Source organism: Apium graveolens, chromosome 1 (assembly GCF_009905375.1).
Source record: "Apium graveolens cultivar Ventura chromosome 1, ASM990537v1, whole genome shotgun sequence".
NCBI classification, from domain to species: domain Eukaryota; kingdom Viridiplantae; phylum Streptophyta; class Magnoliopsida; order Apiales; family Apiaceae; genus Apium; species Apium graveolens.
This window is the reverse complement of record NC_133647.1, coordinates 49,253,714-49,276,514: the sequence shown is the minus strand read 5'-3', so window position 1 is coordinate 49,276,514 and position 22,801 is coordinate 49,253,714. Positions and strand designations below refer to the sequence as shown.

Below are 22,801 nucleotides of genomic sequence, written 5' to 3'. Positions count from 1 at the left end.
TAACTCAGTGTATAAAAGTTGTATTTATCAATCTGTCAATTTTTGTGTATTTATTTATTTATTTATTTTGTAGCTTAGGGTTAGTCTTGTAACCAGACATGAATTTGTGATAAGCAATTTTCTCACAAATTGGGGGAGATTGTTGTACAAGACATGCCTTTACTATAACAAGACTAAATCATATTGACAACCCTAATTTTTAGTTGTATGATAGTCTAAATTCACATTTTGTATTGTAATACTTGAGTCTGTAAAAATGGTAAAGATCGGACTGAAGTATTTTTCTATGAAAAATCTCAAGCTTAAGAATATACTCTGGAAGAAGATCAACAAGATCATGCCTTAGAGAAAAGGTGAAGAAGCTTGGAGTAAAATAAATCTCTTTAAGAAAAAATGTTCTAAATCGAGATATCTACAAGTCACAGATCAAGTAATATAGAGAAGTCATTCAAGAACCCCAGAATGACTTATCGAGAAGTCCAAAATGGAGAAACAAGCCAGATATCGACAAGTCAAATGAAGATATGAAGATTGGAGATATCGACAAGTCATTTCTGCATATGCAGAACTTAGAGATATTGACAAGTCAAAATGAAGATATGAAGATTGGAGAAATAGAAAAGTCAATTTCTCATTAGAGATCTCAGGGATATCAACAAGCCATTTCTACATGCAGAGATTTGGAGACCTCGACAAGTGAAGTTCACTTATAGAGAATGCAGAAATCTCGACAAGTCAAAGACACTTATAGAGAACTCAGAGACCTCGACAAGCCAAATTCACTTATAGATAACTCTGAGACCTCGATAAGTCGAAACATTTATAGGGAACTCAGAAATCTTGAAAAGCCATTATACTTATCGAGATGTCAGTTCTCTATACAACAAACTAGAGATCTTGATATAAACCTCAATCACAGAATGCAGGAAAGTTAAAGATTCAAGATTATCAATCAACAAATGATCTAATCACTTAGATTGAAAAGTCTACCAAAGCAGTTTGAAGAGTGCAAGATCAATGGCCAAGATTAACTGACAAAGGAAAGTCACAGACCTACATGATTTACAAAGATGCACTAAGCCATAAATTGAAAGCTTTAGAGATAACTTAAAGTAGGGTTTAGTACATCTTATCGCATAATGTGTAAACCTCTGTTTACTAATTTATATAGTAAACACTGGTCCTTTGCTTTGAAGTGTAACAAACAAATCTAGATTCTCTTGTACTCTCTCAAGATAGGAGCCGAGTTCTTTACTTACAAAGAACCCAGAAATTTGTAGCAATACATACTTAATTTTAATACAAAGTTAAGTGAGTTTAGAAAATACTGTGTTTATTGTGCATACTTTGTTAATTATGTTAAACACAATATCTCTATAAATTAATCTTCTTTGTTCACCCTCCATAAAAGGTTAAAAAAGGCTAAAAATATATAAAACACATTTACCCCCTGTGTTGAATTCAATATCTAACAAACTCCATGCTTGGTCACAATCTCATCCAAATAGATCTTGACTAACTTATCCAAAGAATATCTTTCATTGATAGGAAGGAAATATGCAGACTTGGTTAACCTATCAATAATTACCCAAATAGCGTCATGATTCGATTTAGTCCTTGGTAATCCCACTACAAAATCCTTTGCAATGTCCTCCCATTTCCACTGTGGGATCTCTAAAGGTTGTATCAATCCACTCGGCCTTTGATATTCTGCCTTTACCTTTTGGCACGTATGATATTTACTAACCCAATCAGCTATCTCCTTTTTCATTCCTGGCCACCAAAAGTTCTTCTTCAGGTCTTGATACATCTTAGTACTTCTAGGGTGAATTGAAAACCTGGAATTATGAGCTTTTTATAAAATCTTATTCTTCAGCTCAGTCACATAAGGAATCCATATTCTAGAAGAAACTCTAAACATACCTTTGTTGTCCTTTTGGGTACAAATCTCTTCTCCAATTAAACTATCTAATCTTTGATCCATTACCTCTTCCTGACATTTCTTAATCTTTTCCATCAGTTCTGGCTGGAAAGTAATCTCATACAACTGCTCCTTATCACCGCCTGGTATTCGACTTTCAATTTCTAATTTTTCTAATTCCTTTGCCAATTCCTCGGCAATCTTAATCACATTCAATCTTCCTTTCCTATTTAAAGCATCTTCCACTATATTGGCTTTGCCTGAGTGATAGTTAATGGAACAATCGTAATCTTTAATCAATTTCAACCATCTCTTATGTCCCATATTTAAATCCTTCCGTGTGAATATATACTTTAAGCTCTTATGATTCGTATAGATATCACACTTTTCTCTATATAAGTAATGTCTCCACAGCTTCAATGTAAACATTATTGTTGCTAACTCCAAATCACACACTGAATACTTCCGCTCATGAGGATTTAGTTGTATGGATGCATAGACAATAGCTTTCTCATGTTGCATCAATACACAACCTAAACCTTTTAAAGAAGCATCACTATAGATTACAAATTTTCCCGTTATGTCTGGCAATGCTAATATTGGAGCGTCACCAACCTCTTCTTTAACTCCTGGAAACTTTCTTCACATTTCTCAGTCCACATAAATTTCTCATTCTTTCCGGTTAGTTTCATCAATGGGGTTGCGATCCTTGCTAAGTCTTTTACAAATCTTCAATAATAACCCGCCAATATAAGAAAACTCCTAACTTCTGTCGGGGACTTTGGTTGCTCCCACTTTGACACAACTTCGATCTTTATAGGATCCACCTTGATACCGTTCTTCTAAACTAAATGGTCTAAAAACTGAACTTCATCCAACCAAAATTCACACTTCGAAACTTAGCATATAGTTGCTTCACTTTTAGCCTTTGCAGGGCAATCCTTAAGTGTTTTGCATGGTCTTTCTTAGTTATTGAATAAATTAAGATATCATCAATAAATACAATCACAAAGTTATCCAGATACTCCTTATACACCCTGTCCTCAAATCCATTCATGTGGCTGGCGCGTTTGTTAATCCAAAGGACATACTAGAAACTCGTAATGTCCATATCTTGTTCTACACGCGATCTTTGGTACGTCCTCAGGTTTAATCTTCAACTTATGATAGCCCGATCTTAACTCAACCTTTGAAAAATAACAGTCTCCTTTAAGTTGGTCAAATAAGTTGTTAATTCTGGGTAGAGGATACTTATTCTTTATTATCAACTTATTTAACTCCCGGTAGTCGATACACAACCTAATACTTCCATCATTCTTCTTTACAAACAACATCGGTGCACCCCACAGGGATATACTTGGTCTAATTACTCCCTTATCAAACAGTTCCTATAGTTCTTTAGCCAATTCCCTCATTTCCACCGAAGGTATATGATACAGAGCCTTTGATATTGGTACCGACCCGAGGACTAAGTCAATGGAAAACTCCATCTCACGATCTGGTGGCAATCCTGGCAACTCACCTGGAAAGACATCCGAAAATTTCCTTACTATTGAAATTTTGTCCAGATTATGTACCTCTTTCTCGGTGTCCACTACATGAGCTAATTAGGCTTCACATCCTTGTCATAACAACTTATTGGTTTACCCCCTATGAGAAATTTCTTTTCCTGCTTATGTCCTTGATAATTCCCCCTGACATTATCATCTGTAAACATGATTATCATCTTCTTCTTGCAGTCAATATTTGCCTAATTTTGGGACAACCAATCCATTCCTAATATTATAACGAACTCTCCTAGCTCGAAAGGTATTAGGTCAGCCGAAAAAGAGTGTCCTAGGGATTTCTATCTGACATTTAGGAAAAAATTGATTTACTGAGACTTTATCTTGGTTAGCCACTTCTATGGTCAAAGATTCATCTAAATCTTCCAACATTAAATCCATTTTATTCACACAATCCTTAGATATAAAAGACTTAAATGCTCCTGAATCAAACAAAACTTTAACAGGTACGGAGTTGAGATAAAGCGTTCATGCAACTACACTGAAATCCTGAATGATTGATCTCTTAGTCATCTTAAAAGTTATAACTCTATCCGTAATAAACGTGGCTTCTTTAGATACACTCCCTCCCACACTTCCTTGGGCAGCTTTCCTATGATTTTTGGCAGACTGCCCTACCTTACCACAATTACAGCAGGAATATCCTAGATTCCCCGCTTTGCATTTTGACGTATAGTGACCCTTTTATCCACAATTGAAACACTCCATGTTGCCCACTGAATCCTTTATGCCTATTCTCCCCAATTTTTCTCTAAAACTTCTGACAAGATCCTTCTTGATCTTATTTCTTCTCCATAATTCCTACTTTTCTCCTCTTACTTCCTATTCTCCTTGACAGTCAACTTTTGAATACTTTTTATAACTACGGCTATCTATCTACAGATGTTTTTTTATGAAATTCATTGTCAGAGAGTATCAAATGAAATTTTGAAATCAATGAATCAATTATAAATGAATAAAGGGTGAAGAATATGTAGATATGACTGAGAGCAACCATATCAGTACATAAGATGGTCAGTCTTAGTACCATATAGTTTATAACACATGATTAGGTGGCATCCCACCCGACCTTTTGTTATAAAGATAAATAGTCAAATCATATGCATTTTCTGTCTCAATCGAATGATAAAAATAATTGAGGAAATAGATGATGTTAAAATAGAAAATTAATTGGTAGAGAGGAAAATCTGGGTTATGATTAAATCAACACAACCTTGGGTTTTCTTACTAAGAGTTTCCACCTTCTTACGGAAAAACAAGAAACTTACTAGGAAATTTACTAACATTCTGGGGAACAAAATACAACTTCAGAAACCTTAATTTACATATAAGGGTATAAGATACATCTACAGTACTAATCCACATACACAACAAAATTTGGTTGTCATAGCAGCCTCTGACTAAACATCATAACATACTAACTGAAATTATATTACAGAACTCTGAACTCTAAAGGACACACACGTCTGAGTTCTAAAAACTAACAATCTCTAGAGACAAATCCCTAGCCACTGCCCTAATCACACCAAGCTCGAATACCAACCAATCCACCAAACTTTGATACTACATCGCTCAAGCCTCGGAACTGAAAAAAACTCAATGTATCTAGCTCTCTCAATCGCTGATTGAGTAAGGGCTCTTACCCTAGCCTGAATATTCGGGGATGGTACAGCTAGTCCCTGATAGGGACCGATCCGCACATGTTCTAGATGCACAACTAACTCAGGACTCTGATCCCTAATCAAAGCCCTGTTAACTGCCTGGTGTACATGATATGGTATGGGGGAGGAAGTACCGGAAGCAGGGATGGGTGGTACTGGTGGTCTAGGAAAGGTAGCCCTAGGTACATAACTAGGTGGAAAATCACAGACTACGGATAGTGTAATATCCGGAATATATCGTGTAATTATTTTTGCTATTAAATAATTATTATCTGTGTTCAGTATCTATTCTGTGAATTAATTGTTAAGTGTTATCTGTGTTTGGATATTTAAAAATAATATTAATTGAGTATTTTAATTTTTATATGTCCAAAATAAAATATAGATAATTGTCATATCTTCCTAGTTATTTTTATGTTAATTTATGGATTTATAAGGATCATATGAAATTTATAAAATCTTTTTCCGAGTATTTAAAATCTATTTTATAAAAACGGGAACCAACCGACGTCATCTGTTGTTACATTTTTGGAACCCGAAACTCTTCTTAGTACTCCTTCCTAACCCAATTGTAATATTCCGAGCATATTCCATGTTTCGACTTTTTCGATCCGTCGTACGGTTTATTCTGCGAGGGTCCCGGCGCAACATTTTCGATACAATATTCGTTTCGGTAAATCAATAAAACCCTTATTTTCGATAAACGAGAGCTTTTTATTAAACTATCCCAATTATCACCTCGTAGTACGTGTAACCAGGCGCTGAGACCAAGACCGCAATACAAATTATACTGGTTTGGATAATTATCCCGAAAACCGATACCTTTTGGATCAGTTTTTATAAGTAAACGTACCGTTTTATATCCGGAATGATCCAACGGGATACTAATTTTCCGTAATTATAAATAGCCTTTTCCCGTATTTTATTTCGTATCAAAATCATTTGCAGATAGTTAATTTTATAATTTTCAAAGAAAAACCATAATTTCATAAACTGTTCTAAGAATCAAATAGCAAAATGAAGGCATTACCGATCTCTGTTTTCAAAGCTTGAGTAACCAAAACGAAGGATTTGAAGTGTTCTACCAGATTCTGAGCTTCGTTTTACTGCAGAAATCAAGGTTATTTTTCTACATTTTTATTTAGTTTCGAATCAGTTTTATTAAAAATATGAATTTTTGTTCGGATGATTGTTTGTATGATTTGATGATTGCATGATGTAGAGCTTGTTTTCCTGATGATTTTGATATATTATACGTCTGATTTGGAGTTCAATAACATGTTCAAATTTGAGTTTGATTTTCGAATTTTAAAATTAGGGTTTATAACCCGTATGAATATTTTCAACTGAAATTTGGGGGTTTTTGATTTTGGGGTTATTAGTTGTTGATTTATAGTGGATTGTGTTCCTTATAAAATTTGCAATCGATTGGTATATAGCTCATTAACAGAGGATTAGTGAATCGAAGGGAGTTGTGTTATGAAGTTTTTCGAAGTTTGCCGGAAACCGGCGATGTTCTTGGCCATTTTCCAGCCAGGACAGGGATGATTAATGAATTTTGATTGCATGTATAAGTTGCTGGTAACCTGTAGATTAATTCTGGACAGTTTGGTGGCCTGAGGTGGAGGGAATCGTGTTCTCCGGCCACACTCCGGCGAGTCGACGGCGGGAGTTTGCAAAATTGCAAACAGGTCCCTGGACTTTTGGGGAAGAAACAGTTAGGTCCCTGAAGTTTCCAGACTTTGCAAATTTGGGATTCCTGTTTAAAAAATATTCAAAAATCATATTTCCTATTTATTTTTATTATAAAAATTCGATTTTAATTTCTGAAAATTCCAAAAATTATTATTTTAATTCCGAAAATTATTTTTAATTCAAAAATAAATATGAATTAATTAGTTAATTAATTTCAGTTAATTTTTAATTGATTAATTGGTCAATTAATTCAAAAATTAATTGATTAATTGATTTAATTAATTATTAATTTATTTTAATTAATTATTTAATTAGATTTAATTATTTAAAAATAATTTAAAAATTCCGAAAAATAGTTTCGAGCTTTAAAATATTATTCTAAATTATTTCCAAGGCTCGATAATTATTATAAAATTGTTTCGGAGCCAGAATTGGCCAACCGAACCCTGTTTATTATTCTGAAATTAATCCGAGGACCCGTTTTAATTCCGAGAAATGTTTTAAAAATCATTTTAAATACCTGAAAGCCTGTTTATGACCCGAGACTTATTTATAAATGATATATCATTGACTATGTGACATGTTATGTGTTATATGTGACTTGTTGGTTGACTGTCGGTCTGTATATTCGATGTTTACTGGTTTATTGCGTAACTTTCAATCTGTTAATCGGATTTGGGTGAAACGAAGGGTAGATAGAAGTATGTGTTGAATAGAATCCTATGAGTTAAATATTGATAGATGCTTATGATATGTGGGCAGAAGAGGCAAGGCGTAGGAAAGGGAAACAGGTAGTTGAGGAGTAAGACGGTTGAGATTGGAAACGAGTGCAGTGTAGTAAGCTAATACCAGGCAAGTATTCTGAACTTTCTCAAGATATTGTCGTGATTGATATTCCTGTTTTATATTGTAAGTGCTTTGAAGCACTAAACCCTAAACCTTGATTCCAGTTATTAATCTTGAGCCGTAACCTGATTCCTTCTAGACCATTGATTGTTGTATACCCAAACACGAATACATACAAACTAAATATTAAACACTGAACCAGATTGCTTACACATTCAAACCTTTGTATTTTACACTTTGAAAGACCAAATCCTTGAAACCCTGAAGCATTGATTCATTGTTAGCCAATTCTTTCATTACCTAGCATCCAAACTTTGAACATGCTCTTTTGATCCTTATGCAGATTAAAACCATTTCATTATGGAACATCAAATGTTGTTAATGATTCTGGTTATTGTTTATTATTGCTTATTCTGTTATTATGTTAGAATTGGATTGTTTTTATAAAATTATGGACCAGATTCGTGGTCAGACCATATAATGGTCAAGTTAGGCCAATGTGTGCCTTGGATCCAGTAGTTAGAGCAGTGCTGTGTGCTTTGCTCGGGGTTAGTGCTTGACTGATCAGCCGCCTAACCTTGGTTTTTAACATAAAAATATAATTATCCAATTCTAAATCATAATCCATTGTTCACTTGATATCATAACCATGTTCACCTGATGATCATTATTCTCAGTTTTGTCATTGTGACTTGCTGAGCTAGTTAGCTCATTTGTGCGATATTGTTTCTGTTCTTTTCCAGTTAAGAAGGAACCGGTTGGTACCGAAGATCCCCAGTCCAGCGCAAGAGCTAGGGGTTCGGGTTGATTGAGCTGAGCTAGTAGGCTTCTTTTGGGATTATTTAAGTCTGTAAAATTTTGTAATAATGTTTAATACTCAGTTTTGAGTTTGGAATAGTTGGGATTTGAATGTTTGTAATATAATAGTGTGTTTGGCTTGTATGCATACTTCAACCTGTTGCGGTCCGTGGTGGTTGGTAAGTAGGGTCACTGCATATTATTATTATCTTTATTATTGTTATAAGCAGGTTATAAATAAGGTGTGTGTGTGAACCCAAAACTTCTGACCCGGGTTTGGAGGGCGCCACAGGTTTGGTATCAGAGCTACAGGTTATAAGTCACCGACACAAGCCTAGGTTGACGGGAATGGGTAGAGGGTTAGGATTAGAAGTAAGGAATAGAAAGATAGAACGTCGAGAGGTTGAGTGCTTCGGTATAACATGTATTAGTGTAATTTTCGTTATGGTTCGAGATTCTTACATTGCGATATGATTTCAAATAGCAGCGATGGCCGACTCTTTTATTCCCGTATCAGCTGATCACTCAGAGCCTTTAGTTGGAGTGCCGTATTCGGATCCACGTCCTGTTATTCCACCAGTGTTGGCTATACTACCTCCACCTGTGTTGCAGCCCGTACCACTGCAGGCTATTCCACCCCCAGGCATGAGGCCACCTGTCAAAGGACCCCCACCTGCCGATTCAGGCTTTACTAGTCATTCCGTTACAGGAGTACCTTTCCAGTTCTCTTCCTATCCTGTCCCATATCATCAGTTTGAGGCTTGCCTTATGGAGCAGCGATTCCTACAGGGTCAGATCCAGGAGTTATTGCATATCATGCGTACCAAAGAAGTTGGGAGTGGTGAGAGGCGATGCAGAGAGAGGCTACAGGCATTTTATAGGATAGCTGCAGTGAGGATTGCTGAGGCTACACATGAGGACATCACCCCTAATTTCTTAGTAGAGTGGGCTAAGTGGATTCTAGAAGAGCTTGAGGAGAATGGAGGTCCAGACTTGCCATGAGTCAGAGATTCAGAGATGGAGATGCTGAGCAGTGTTGTTATGGTTGTATAGTATGTAAAGTAGTGTGTAGTGTGTATCAGTAGACTTTTGAGTTGTATCTATAGACTAGCTATGCTGACTAGTGAGTAGGTTGTTGTACCCTTTTGCTTTTACTTCTGAAGCGTCTTTACGCTTGTACTACCCAAAACTTTTGATCTATATATATCAGTACCTTTTCCTTTCTATTACTGTCATTTACTTTATTGCACCTGTTTTACTTTACCTTATTTATTGCACCAGCTATATCCTACGATACCATGTACCCTGTTTTCCATAACTGTTTATATTCTGTAAAGAAGAATGCAATTTACTTAGTTACAACTGTTTTCAAAAAGAGATATTTCTGTTTTACAAAACTGTTCTTTTATGCAAAAGATTTGATTCAAAAGCTAAATAAGTTGTTTGATTTTTTACAGAAAATGCCTCCTAGAAGAAATACCCGCACCAACACCCAGAATAAAGAAACCAACAACAATAACAACCAAGATGATACAAATCCAAATGTGAACCCAGGACCCATGGACCCAGCAATAGCCCAGATTCTTCAAATCTTGGCCCAACAAACAGTTCACCTGGCACAACAACAACAAAGACAGACCAACCCCCAGGTAACTTTCAAAACTTTTCAGGCAGTAAACCCACCAGAATTCAAGGGTTCCCTAGAGCCGATTGAAGCAAATGTTTGGTTAAAGGAAATAGAGAAGGCATTTGCCTTAGTGAAAGTAAAGGAAGAACAGAAGGTTGAGTTTGCAAGTTACTATCTGAAGAACGAGGCCACCTATTACCGGGATTGAAGACATTGGAAGGTACAGATGTTATTACTTGGGAGAGGTTTAAGGAATTGTTTTTAGAAAAGTATTTTCCTCAGTTTGTCCAAGATCAAATGGAGCTGAAGTTTTTAGAATTAAAGCAAGGGAACCTGTCGGTAACCGATTATGAGGGTAAGTTTGAGGAATTGTCAAGGTATGTGCCGTCGTATGTGGATACTGACAAGAAGAAAGCTAAGAGATTCCAGCAAGGTTTGAAGCCATGGATCAGAGGAAAGGTAGCTAATTTTGAATTGGAGACCTATGCAGGAGTGGTACAGAAGGCCATGATCGCGGAGACAGAGAGTGAGATGTCATAGAAGGAGAAGGAATGCAAGAAAAGGAAATTTGAAGGAAATGAAGGTCATTCACAACCAGGGAAGTTTCCAAATTTTAAGAAAGGCAAGTTTCAGCCAGGGAGAAATTTTAATTTTAAGAGACAGAATGCAAGCGACGGAGGCCAGGGCAACCGTCCAGTTAATGCGAATCAGCCGAATCAGTTGAGATTAACTTTTCCATATTGTCAAGTATGTGGAAAGAAGCATAGAGGAGTCTGTAATAAGTTAAATGTGGTATGTTTCAAATGTAACCAGAAAGGGCACTATTCGAGGGAGTGCCGAAATCAGCCAACAAGAGAGCCAGCAAATAAGGATCATCCTATCCGGAATCCAGCAGTAAAGGTTCCAGCCATTGGATTTACGTGCTTTAAATGTTAGAAACCAGGACATATAGTCAGGGATTGCAAGACACCTGCCCCTGTCAGTAATGCATTGAGGATTATGAGATCTACCCCAACACTGAATGAGACTCCAAGGGCTAGAGTTTTTGACATGTCTGTGAAGAATGCTATCCAGGATACGGATATCATGGCAGGTACGCTTAATGTGAATTCTTTATGTGCCAAAGTGTTAATAGATTCGGGAGCAACTCGATTATTTGTTTCACAAAATTTTGTTAGTAAGTTAAATTGTCCAGTTGAGTATTTAAATGAAATAATGACTGTGGAATTGGCAAATCAAGAACGAATATCTACTAATCAAGTTTGTGGGAATTGTGAGATTGAGATTTCTGGTAGTAAATTTTGTGTAGATTTGATGTCATTTAAGTTAGGGGAGTTTGATGTTATATTAGGAATGGATTGGTTATCTAAGCACGAAGCCCAGATAGATTGTCGAAATAAGAAGGTAATGGTGAAAACGCCAGACGAAAGAATAGTAACGTTTAAGGGCCAGAAGCAAGTAAAGAAATTCCTAACAATGATTTAAGACAAGAAGTTATTACGGCAAGGATACGAGCATTTCGTAGCATACGTGATTGACAAAAGTCAGGAGCCAGCAACATTTGAAGATATTCCAGTAGTGAATGAATTTCCAGATGTGTTTCCCGATGAGTTACCAGGACTTCCTCCAGATAGAGAAATTGAATTTGCGATCGACTTAGCACCTGGAACAAAACCAATATCCAAGGCCCCGTACAGAATGGCGCCTGTTGAGATGAAAGAGTTAGCGAAGCAATTGCAAGAGCTGTTAGAGAAGGGAGTAATCAGACCCAGTGTGTCCCTGTGGGGAGCACCGGTATTATTTGTCAAGAAGAAAGATAAAAGCATGAGACTGTGTATCGACTATAGGGAGCTCAACAAGCTTACAATCAAGAACAAGTATCCGTTACTCAGAATTTACGATTTATTTGATCAATTGAAGGGAGCCAAGTACTTCTCCAAAATTGATTTAAGATCGGGATATCATCAACTGAAGATCAAGCCAGAAGATATACCAAAGACAGCTTTCAGAACGAGGTATGGACATTATGAATTTCTAGTAATGTCTTTTGGATTGACTAATGCCCCGGCAGCGTTTATGGATTTAATGAACAGAATTTTCAAGGAGTATTTGGACAAATTCGTTATTGTGTTTATAGACGATATTTTAATTTACTCAAAGATGGAAGAGGATCATGCGGAACATTTAAGGACAGCTATGGAGATTTTAAAGAAAAATAAGTTATATGCTAAATTCTCGAAGTGTGAGTTTTGGTTACAGGAGGTTCAGTTCTTAGGACACATAGTCAGTAAGGAAGGGATCAAAGTAGACCCGGCAAAGATCTAAGCAATTACGAATTGGGAGAGACCGAGAACACCCACCGAGGTAAGAAGTTTCTTGGGATTGGTGGGATATTATCGACGATTCGTCCAGAATTTTTCAAGGATTGCAACACCACTGACAAAGCTTAAACGAAAGAATGAAAAGTTTATATGGAACGACAAGTGCGAAGGAAGTTTTCAGGAATTGAAGCAAAGATTAATCACGGCACCTGTTTTGTTACTTCCAGACGATCAAGGGAATTTCGTAATTTATAGTGATGCTTCTCACAAAGGACTAGGATGTGTTTTAATGCAGCACGAAAAGGTGATTGCGTATGCGTCAAGGCAATTGAAACCACACGAACAAAAGTATCCTACTCATGATTTGGAGCTAGCAGCCATAGTTTTCGCTTTGAAGATTTGGAGACATTATCTGTATGGAGAAAAGTGTGAGATTTTCACGGATCACAAAAGCTTAAAGTACATATTCACACGGAAGGAACTTAATATGAGGCAAAGGAGATGGTTAGAATTGATCAAGGATTACGACTGCTCAATTAATTATCATCCCGGTAAAGCGAACGTTGTAGCAGACGCGTTAAGTCGGAAGGAAAGGTTAAATGAGTTATCAGTACCTGAAGAGATATATAAGGAATTTCAGAAATTGGAATTGGAGATTAGAGTTTGCAAGCCTGAGGAAGCAAAAGTGTACAGTATGAATTTTCAACTGGAGTTATTGGAGAAAATAAAGAAATGTCAAGAAGATGTAATGGATCAAGATATAAATCGTTTGGTAGGTGAAGAATTATACACACAAAAGGATGATCAAGGTATTCTGAGGTTTTTATCTAGAATTTGGATTCCACCGGTGACAGAGTTAAAGAATGAAATTTTATAACAGGCACATAGTTCAAGATATTCCATCCATTCAGGGAGTACCAAAATGTACATGGATTTAAAGGAGAATTATTGGTGGCCAGATATGAAGAGGGAAATTGTGGATTAGGTTAGCAAATGTTATACCTGTCAGAGAGTTAAAGCAGAGCATTAGAGACCAAGTGGATTGTTACAGCCATTGGAGATTCCAGAGTGGAAGTGGGAACATATTACCATGGATTTCATAGTTGGATTACCAAGGACAAGAGCTAATCATGATGCCATTTGGGTTATAGTGGATAGACTTACCAAGTCAGCTCATTTTCTGCCTATAAATGAAAGATTTTCGCTCGACAAGTTAGTCTATATGTATCTGAAGGAAATCGTAGTTCGTCATGGAGTTCCAGTGTCTATTGTATCTGATCGAGATCTAAGGTTTAATTCAAGATTTTGGAAGAGTTTTCAAGAATGTTTGGGAATGAGATTGAATATGAGTACGGCCTATCACCCGCAGACGGACGACCAAAGTGAAAGAACGATCCAAACAATCAAGGATATGTTACATGTTTGTGCTATTAATTTCAAAGGAAGTTGGGACGAGCATTTACCTCTGGAAGAATTTGCTTATAACAACAGTTTTCATGCCAGTATTGGGATGCCACCCTATGAAGCCCTTTATGGTCGCAAATGCAGATCTCCAGTGCATTGGGACGAAGTAGGAGAACGCAAAATACTTGGACCTGAATGGGTGCAGCAAACAAAGGAAGTTGTTGAAGTAATTCAGAAAAGATTGATAGCAGCACAAGACCGTCAAAGGAAATATGCAGACCAGTCAAGGAAGGACATGGAATTTGAAGAAGGAAGCTTGGTATTACTGAAAGTATCACCATAGAAAGGACTAAAGAGGTTTGGAAAGAAAGGGAAGCTAAGCCCAAGATATGTCGGACCTTTTGAGATCCTAAAGCGCGTTGGCAAAGTAGCTTACGAGTTGGCATTACCACCGCACAGGGAGCACATTCACAATGTTTTTCACGTATCGATGCTCAAGAAATATAATCCAAACTCCAGGCATGTAATGGAATATTAGCCAATAGAGCTTCAGGCAGATTTGTCATATGTAGAAAGTCCGATAGGAATTCTAGAGGAAAGAGAGAAAGTATTGAGGAATAAAGTGGTAAAGCTAGTAAGAGTATTGCGGAGAAACCCAAAGGTTGAAGAGTCAACCTGAGAGTTAGAAAGTGATATGAGAAAAAAGTATCCTCATTTGTTTTCTTAGGAGATTCTGAGGACATAATCCTTTTAAGGGGGAAGGATGTAATATCCGGGATATATCATGTAATTATTTTTGCTATTAAATAATTATTATCTGTGTTCAGTATCTATTATGTGAATTAATTGTTAAGTGTTATCTGTGTTTGGATATTTAAAAATAATATTAATTGAGTATTTTAATTTTTATATGTCCAAAATAAAATATAGATAATTGTCATATCTTCCTAATTATTTTTATGTTAATTTATGGATTTATAAGGATCATATGAAATTTATAAAATCTTTTTCCGAGTATTTAAAATCTATTTTATAAAAACGGGAACCAACCGACGTCATCCGTTGTTACGTTTTGGAACCCGAAACTCTTTCGAGAATTCCTTCCTAACCGAATTATAATATTTCGGGCATATTCCATGTTTCAAATTTTTCGATCCGGCGTACGGTTTGTTCTGCGTGGGTCCCGGCGTAACATTTTCGATACAATATTCGTTTCGGTAAATCAATAAAACCCGTATTTTCGATAAACGTGAGCTTTTTATTAAACTATCCCAATTATCACCTCGTAGTACGTTGTTAGGGCGAAAACACGCGCTAATATTCACGCAAGTATACGTGTTCGCAAGTAGTATAAGATATAAATCAGATTCGTTCCCACAGAGACTGGTTTAGGTTAAGTTCAATTTATGCACCTATGCAACAATGTATGGTTATCGCTCAATGCTAAGACAAATAACAAATTGGGTTTTTATTAAACTAAGAGATTATACTAAATAACATTAACTAAGAGAATTGAGGTTAAATTAATATATATGATAAACATGGGATCCTAACTTCATTAAATACTTCATTCAATAGCCTTATTGTTTTTAACCTTAGCATGTGGTGGTGATGACACTAATTAGATAACACGAAACTGATAAACGCCAAGTTTCATTGCACGAGTACCATTCTACCAGACATCCATAAAAGAGATAGAAGCTGAAAAGGCACCAATTATATTGAGACCCTATATGTCTATAGAATTTGACAACATAACGGTTTAAGAACAAGTTATCTATCTTGATTACATAGGGCAAGTAAAATGGTTAGAGTTACCTACGAATCATGCATACACGTACATGAACCTATGCTAGCATGGCAAGTTCTAAACCTCTATATTCACTGTCACTTCAATAGAGATTAACACGCTATCTTATATGTTAGCTACGCACATAAGACGAATAAGCACAACCATACTAGGATATAATACAATCACCACACACCAAGATATCGAAACAATTAATTATTGAAATCCATAAGCAAATCCGCTAGAATCCCATGACAACGATTAGCCCATAATCGAACTCATCGTCACCATGGGTTCCAATGAAAGCATGGTATAAACAAGGTCTTAATAACTAAATAATAATCAAAGTACGAATAAACGAGATCTAGGTTCAACAAGAACGAAAACGAGCATCCAAAGTTACAACTAATTCAAAGAATCACAAGTTGAAAACAAGATCTTCTTTTTCGGAGTTGTTCTGTGCTTCTAGGTCTTCTCCTTGGTATCCCCTTCGCTTCTTGCGTAAAACACAATCTTCTTCTCCTTAATTCCCCCTGTGAAAACGTCTCAAATCTACTTATATAATAGTCCCATAAAACTCAGATTACATAGAAGTTGGAAGCCAAACAGAAGTAGAAGTCTAAAATAATTCAGCAAAATTCCCAACCCTGCGCGGCCGCTCAGCATAGCTGCGCGGGCGCGCAGGTTGCTGCGCGGCCGCTCATCATAGCTGCGCGGGCGCGCAGGCCTCCACTGGAAAAAATCCAAGTTTGCTCCGTTTCTTCGCCGTAATCTGCCCGTTCCTTTCCTCTCGCAATAGTGAACACATGCCAAGGCTTATTCTTGATGATTCCTCCCCCGAAATGCAACTAATACCCTGAAATGCATGAACACTAGAAAAACGCATCAAATACACAAAATACTTGATTTCAAGACACCAATTTAAGCCATTTTAAGACGTTCTAAGTGGTATAAAATGCCACTTATCACACCCCCAAACTTAAATCTATGCTTGCCCTCAAGCGTCACAGACTCAAAAACAAATAAAAATATGAATGAATACAATCTATATGAAAATGCAGCGATCCCCCTTACTACAATTAATCAACCAAATTGCCACATCTCAACGAATGCAGTTAGACAACTAAAGATCAATAACTCATGCAAACGGTCATACAGCCAGAAACGTGGTGTGTGCAAATGCTTAACAGATATGCTTCGGAACTAGACCAATTACTATGACTAGACTATCCTCAAGGCAATCCTACGATTATACAAAGAATAAAAATTCCAGGCACAAAGTGATATACAACACTACAAGAACTCTGGAGCTTACTACGGAATCGTGCTTTTTATTTACAACTCAAATGCTTATTTGACCGTGCAATGAGTGAGGTCCACAAAAGACTTATACAATGATATCCATGTAACGAGCGTTAGGTTAGCGGATCCCAGACTCTAAAAGCCTTAGGTCGCTAGGCACAAAGTCCCCTAAGAACTTAATAACTCGAATACCAAAGAGCCCACTCTTGATCAATTATGCCAAATTTTTTTTTTTTTTTATTTCTGAGCAAGTGCGTTTCGCTCCATCTTGCTCAACCCTAGACTACTCGCAACATACGCGAGCCGGCTACTAGCCAATTGACGCCTAGCCACAACTAGCAACAACTTCCATATTTTTTTCTCCAAATTTTTTTTTTCATGTCTTTATCACTAAGAACCTATAATCGAATTCTAAGCATAATAAGTAGATTGACCTTGAAAATAACCAAATCATAACACAATCTAGCCCTTTCGCATTCTCTAAAACTTAGTGGACTTACAATTGTTTCTAGCATGCATATCAACCTACACAACTTAATATCACTTTAATTCTATCACTACACTCACATCAATATCACAATTCAGTCGATACATCATTGCAAAAGGGATCATGGTAAATGCATGAGCTACATGACATTCATAAAAAAAAAACTATATGGCATAAATTATGCAACTATATGAACTAAACTATCATGAATATGCAACTAAATGACACACACACAATATTCCTTAACTACCACCCCCATACTTAAAATTTTCAATGTCCTCATTGAAGGCAATAATAAGGATTTCAGGCATACCTAATTAGTGGGAGATTCACCCTCGTCGGATGGAGGATCAGGTGGCCAATCAACCTCACCACCAGTGTCTCGAACAACAGTACCGAAACCATGTGTCAAATCTGCAGCAAACTGACGGTGAATGTCGTGCATGGCCTTCATACGCCTAATTACTCGCCTGTACTGGTCGTCACCAACACCAGTCCTATCAACTACCTGCTGCATATGAGAAGAACCCTCTATAGGCACTGGAGGATCCATTCGGCTACCCTCTACATCATCAAAGATATATCCCAACCCCTTGTCAGGGGGTGCACCTAAGAATGAATAACTCAAGTGATTTGGTAGTGGGTTGAGCTCAAGTGTAGGAGCATCTTCAATAGACGACTCGAGACGATCCTGAGGAATTTTCAGCTCTGCTAACCCAAGAGAATCGAATGGCACATCCAACTTCCTCTTCCACAGAGGTGCATTCAAAACCTGAATTTGCTCTACTTTAAAGCACTCCTCTTTAGATGTGGGTACTTTTATTTCCTTGAACACAATGAAAGTGACCTTCTGATCATGAACCTTCATCGTAAGCTCTCCTTTTTGCACATCGATCATAGTTCAGCCTGTAGCCAAGAATGGTCTTCCCAAGATAATGGGAATCTTCTTATCTTCCTCGAAATCAAGAATTACAAAGTCAGCAGGGAAGAAGAGTTTATCCACCTTGACCAAGACATCCTCCACTATACCTCGTGGATAAGCGATGGAACGGTTAGCTAGTTGCAATGACATGTATGTTGGTTTCGGCTCAGGCAGACCAAGCTTCTTGAAGATAGATAAGGGCATCAGATTGATGCTAGCTCCTAAATCACATAAACACTTGTCGAACGACAAGTTTCCGATGGTGCAAGGAATAGTGAAGCTTCCAGGATCTTTAAGCTTCGGAGGCAACTTCTGTTGCAGCACAGCACTGCATTCCTCCGTTAGAGCAACGGTCTCTAAGTCATCGAGCTTCACTTTCTGAGAGAGAATACCTTTCATAAACCTCGCATAGCTAGGCATCTGTTCAAGAGCTTCAGCGAAAGGTATGTTGATATGAAGTTTCTTGAACACCTCTAGAAACTTCTCAAACTGCTTATCCGGATTTTTCTTCTGCAGCCTCTTTGGAAAAGGAGGTGGAGGATAGATCTATTTCTCCCCTGTATTACCCTCAGGAGGAGTGTGTTCCACAGTAGTCTTCCTTGGTTCCACGTCTACTTCCTTCTGCACATCTTCTTCAGCCACAACTGCATTTTCTGAATCTTGAGATTTTTCAGGCTCTTCGTCTTGCTGAATTTGGGGGCTTGCGACCTTTCCAGACCTTAAGGTGATGGCGTTCACATGTTCTTCAACTTCCCTCTTTCCTGGATTGGCTTTTATATCACTAGGAAGCATTCCTGGTGGTTGATTCAATAAGGCATTAGCAATTTGCCCTATTTGGTTCTCCAGAGTCTTGATAGAAACATCTTGGCTTTGGCATATAAGAGCCTGGTTTTTGCACATAAGCCTCAACTCCTCTAATTCAGATTTTTCATTCGAAGATAGACCTGCATCATGAGTCTGTTGTTGAAGTTGGAGTTTATGCTGAAAACCAAGAGAGTTGAACAGCTTATTTCCAAACGGTTGGAACAGCTATTGCATCACATTCTGATTGTTGCTCCAGCTGAAGTTAGGATTATTCCAGTTGTCAGGATGATAAGTGTCTGGAACTGGTTGTTGCGATCTCTGAAAGTTGCTCACAAACTGAGCTGAGTCGCTAGATATAGCGCATTGCTTTGTCGCATGTGGACCTGCACACAGCTCACAAACACTAATTATCTGCTTAACACCATAGTTAGCCAGAGAATCGATCTTCATAGACAACGCCTTTAGTTGAGCAGTGATAGTCGTAGCTGTATCCACTTCAAGAACTCCTGCTACCTTGCCCTGTGGATATCTCTGGGTTGGATACTGATATTCATTAGCAGCCATCAGTTCAATTAGATCATAAGCTTCCTTATAGCTCTTTGCCCATAATGCTCCGCCTGATGCTGCATCGAGCATGGGTCTGGACTGTGCTCCCAACCCATTGTAAAAACAAGTGATGATCATCCAATCAGGAATTCCATGATGAGGACACTTCCTAAGCATCTCCTTGTAGCGCTCCCAAGCTTCACTTAGCGATTCTCCCGTTTGCTGCGCAAATTGAGTAATAGCATTCCTGAGTGCAGCTGTCTTCGCCATAGGGAAGAATAGAGTAAGAAAATTCTGAGCAAGATCTTCCCAAGTAGTAATCGAACCAGCTGGTAGAGAGTGTAACCAGCTCTTAGCCTTGTCCCTCAAAGAGAATGGGAATAGTCTCAGCTTCACAGCATCTTCAGAAACACCGTTGAACTTGAAGGTGTCGCATATTTCAATGAAATCCCTAATGTGTGTATTGGGATCTTCCGTTGGAGAACCCCCAAACTGGACTGAAGTCTGTACCCATTGAATTATGCAAGGCTTGATCTCAAAGGTATTAGCTGTGATAGCTAGCCGGACAATGCTAGATTGAATGTCATTAATCTTGGGTTGAGAAAAATCCATCAAGGCTTTCGTTCGTGCTGCTGGATCTCCCATTGTAATGAGTACCTGAAACACAAACAAATAAACCGTGAAAGTAAAAGAATCCGAGTCAGTGAACTTTAACGACCACTGATGACAAGCACACAAACTAAAAATTAACACCGAGTCCCCGGCAGCGGCGCCAAAAACTTGTTAGGGCGAAAACATGCGCTAATATTCACGCAAGTATACGCGTTCGCAAGTAGTATAAGATATAAATCAGATTCGTTCCCACAGAGACTGGTTTAGGTTAAGTTCAATTTATGCACCTATGCAATAATGTATGGTTATCGCTCAATGCTAAGACAAATAACAAATTGGGTTTTTATTAAACTAAGAGATTATACTAAATAACATTAACTAAGAGAATTGAGGTTAAATTAATATATATGATAAACATGGGATCCTAACTTCATTAAATACTTCATTCAATAGCCTTATTGTTTTTAACCTTAGCATGTGGTGGTGATGACACTAATCAGATAACACGAAACTGATAAACGCCAACTTTCATTGCACGAGTACCATTCTACCAGACATCCACAAAAGAGATAGAAGCTGAATAGGCACCAATTATATTGAGACCCTATATGTCTATAGAATTTGACAACATAACGGTTTAAGAACAAGTTATCTATCTTGATTACATAGGGCAAGTAAAACGGTTAGAGTTACCTACGAATCATGCATACATGTACATGAACCTATGCTAGCATGGCAAGTTCTAAACCTCTATATTCACTATCGCTTCAATAGAGATTAACACGCTATCTTATATGTTAGCTACGCACATAAGACGAATAAGCACAACCATACTAGGATATCATACAATCACCACACACCAAGATATCGAAACAATTAATTATTGAAATCCATAAGCAAATCCGCTAGAATCCCATGACAACGATTAGCCCATAATCGAACTCATCGTCACCATGGGTTCCAATGAAAGCATGGTATAAACAAGGTCTTAATAACTAAATAATAATCAAAGTATGAATAAACAAGATCTAGGTTCAACAAGAATGAAAACGAGCATCCAAAGTTACAACTAATTCAAAGAATCACAAGTTGAAAACAAGATCTTCTTTTTCGGAGTTGTTCTGTGCTTCTAGGTCTTCTCCTTGGTATCCCCTTCGCTTTTTGTGTAAAACATAATCTTCTTCTCCTTAATTCCCCCTGTGAAAACGTCTCAAATCTACTTATATAATAGTCCCATAATTCAGCAAAATTCCCGACCCTGCGCGGCCGCTCAGCATAGCTGCGCGGGCGCGCAGGTTGCTGCGCGGCCGCTCAGCATAGCTGCGCGGGCGCGCAGGTTGCTGCGCGGCCGCTCAGCATAGCTGCGCGGGCGCGCAGGCCTCCACTGGAAAAAATCCAAGTTTGCTCCGTTTCTTCGCCGTAATCTGCCCGTTCCTTTCCTCTCGCAATGGTGAACACATGCCAAGGCTTATTCTTGATGATTCCTCCCCCGAAATGCAACTAATACCCTGAAATGCATGAACACTAGAAAAACGCATCAAATACACAAAATACTTGATTTCAAGACACCAATTTAAGCCATTTTAAGACGTTCTAAGTGGTATAAAATGCCACTTATCATACGTGTAACCAGGCGCTGAGACCTAGACCGCAGTACAAATTGTACTGGTTTGGATAATTATCCCGAAAACCGATACCGTTTGGATCAGTTTTTATAAATAAACGTACTGTTTTATATCCGAAATGATCCAACGGGATACTAATTTTCCGTAATTAGAGAAAAACCCTAATTTCATAAACTGTTCTAAGAATCAAACAGCAAAACGAAGGCATTACCGATCTCTGTTTTCAAAGCTTGAGTAACCAAAACGAAGGATTTGAAGTGTTCTACCAGATTCTGAGCTTCGTTTTACTGCAGAAATCACAGTTATTTTTCTATATTTTTATTTATTTTTGAATTAATTTTATTAGAAATATGAATTTTTGTTCGAATGATTGTTTGTATGATTTGACGATTGCATGATGTAGAGCTTGTTTTCCTGATGATTTTGATATATTATACGTCTAATTTGGAGTTCAATAACATGTTCAAATTTGAGTTTGATTTTCGAATTTTAAAATTAGGGTTTATAACCCGTATGAATATTTTTAATTGAAATTTGGGGGTTTTTAATTTAGGGGTTATTAGCTGTTGATTTATAGTGGATTGTGTTCCTTATGAAATTTGCAATCGATTGGTATATAGCTCGTTAACAGAGGATTAGTGAATCGAAGGGAGTTGTGTTTTGAAGTTTTCCGAAGTTCGCCGGAAACCGGCGATGTTCTTGGCCATTTTCCGGCCAGGACAGGAATGATTAATGAATTTTGATTGCATGTATAAGTTGCTGGTAACCTGTAGATTAATTCTGGACAGTTTGGTGGCCTGAGGTGGCCGGAATCGTGTTCTCCGGCCACACTCCGGCGAGTCGACGACGGGAGTTTGCCAAATTGCAAACAAGTCC

At 37.6% G+C, this 22,801-nt stretch overlaps 1 non-coding gene across 1 annotated transcript; it reads left to right on the top strand.

Annotated features, from left to right (window-relative positions):
- The first annotated feature begins 19,836 nt into the window (after positions 1-19,836).
- LOC141683112 (small nucleolar RNA R71) lies at positions 19,837-19,943 on the top strand. Its single transcript, XR_012560115.1, has one exon. It is a non-coding gene; the product is annotated as a small nucleolar RNA R71 (small nucleolar RNA).
- Positions 19,944-22,801: the final 2,858 nt, after the last annotated feature.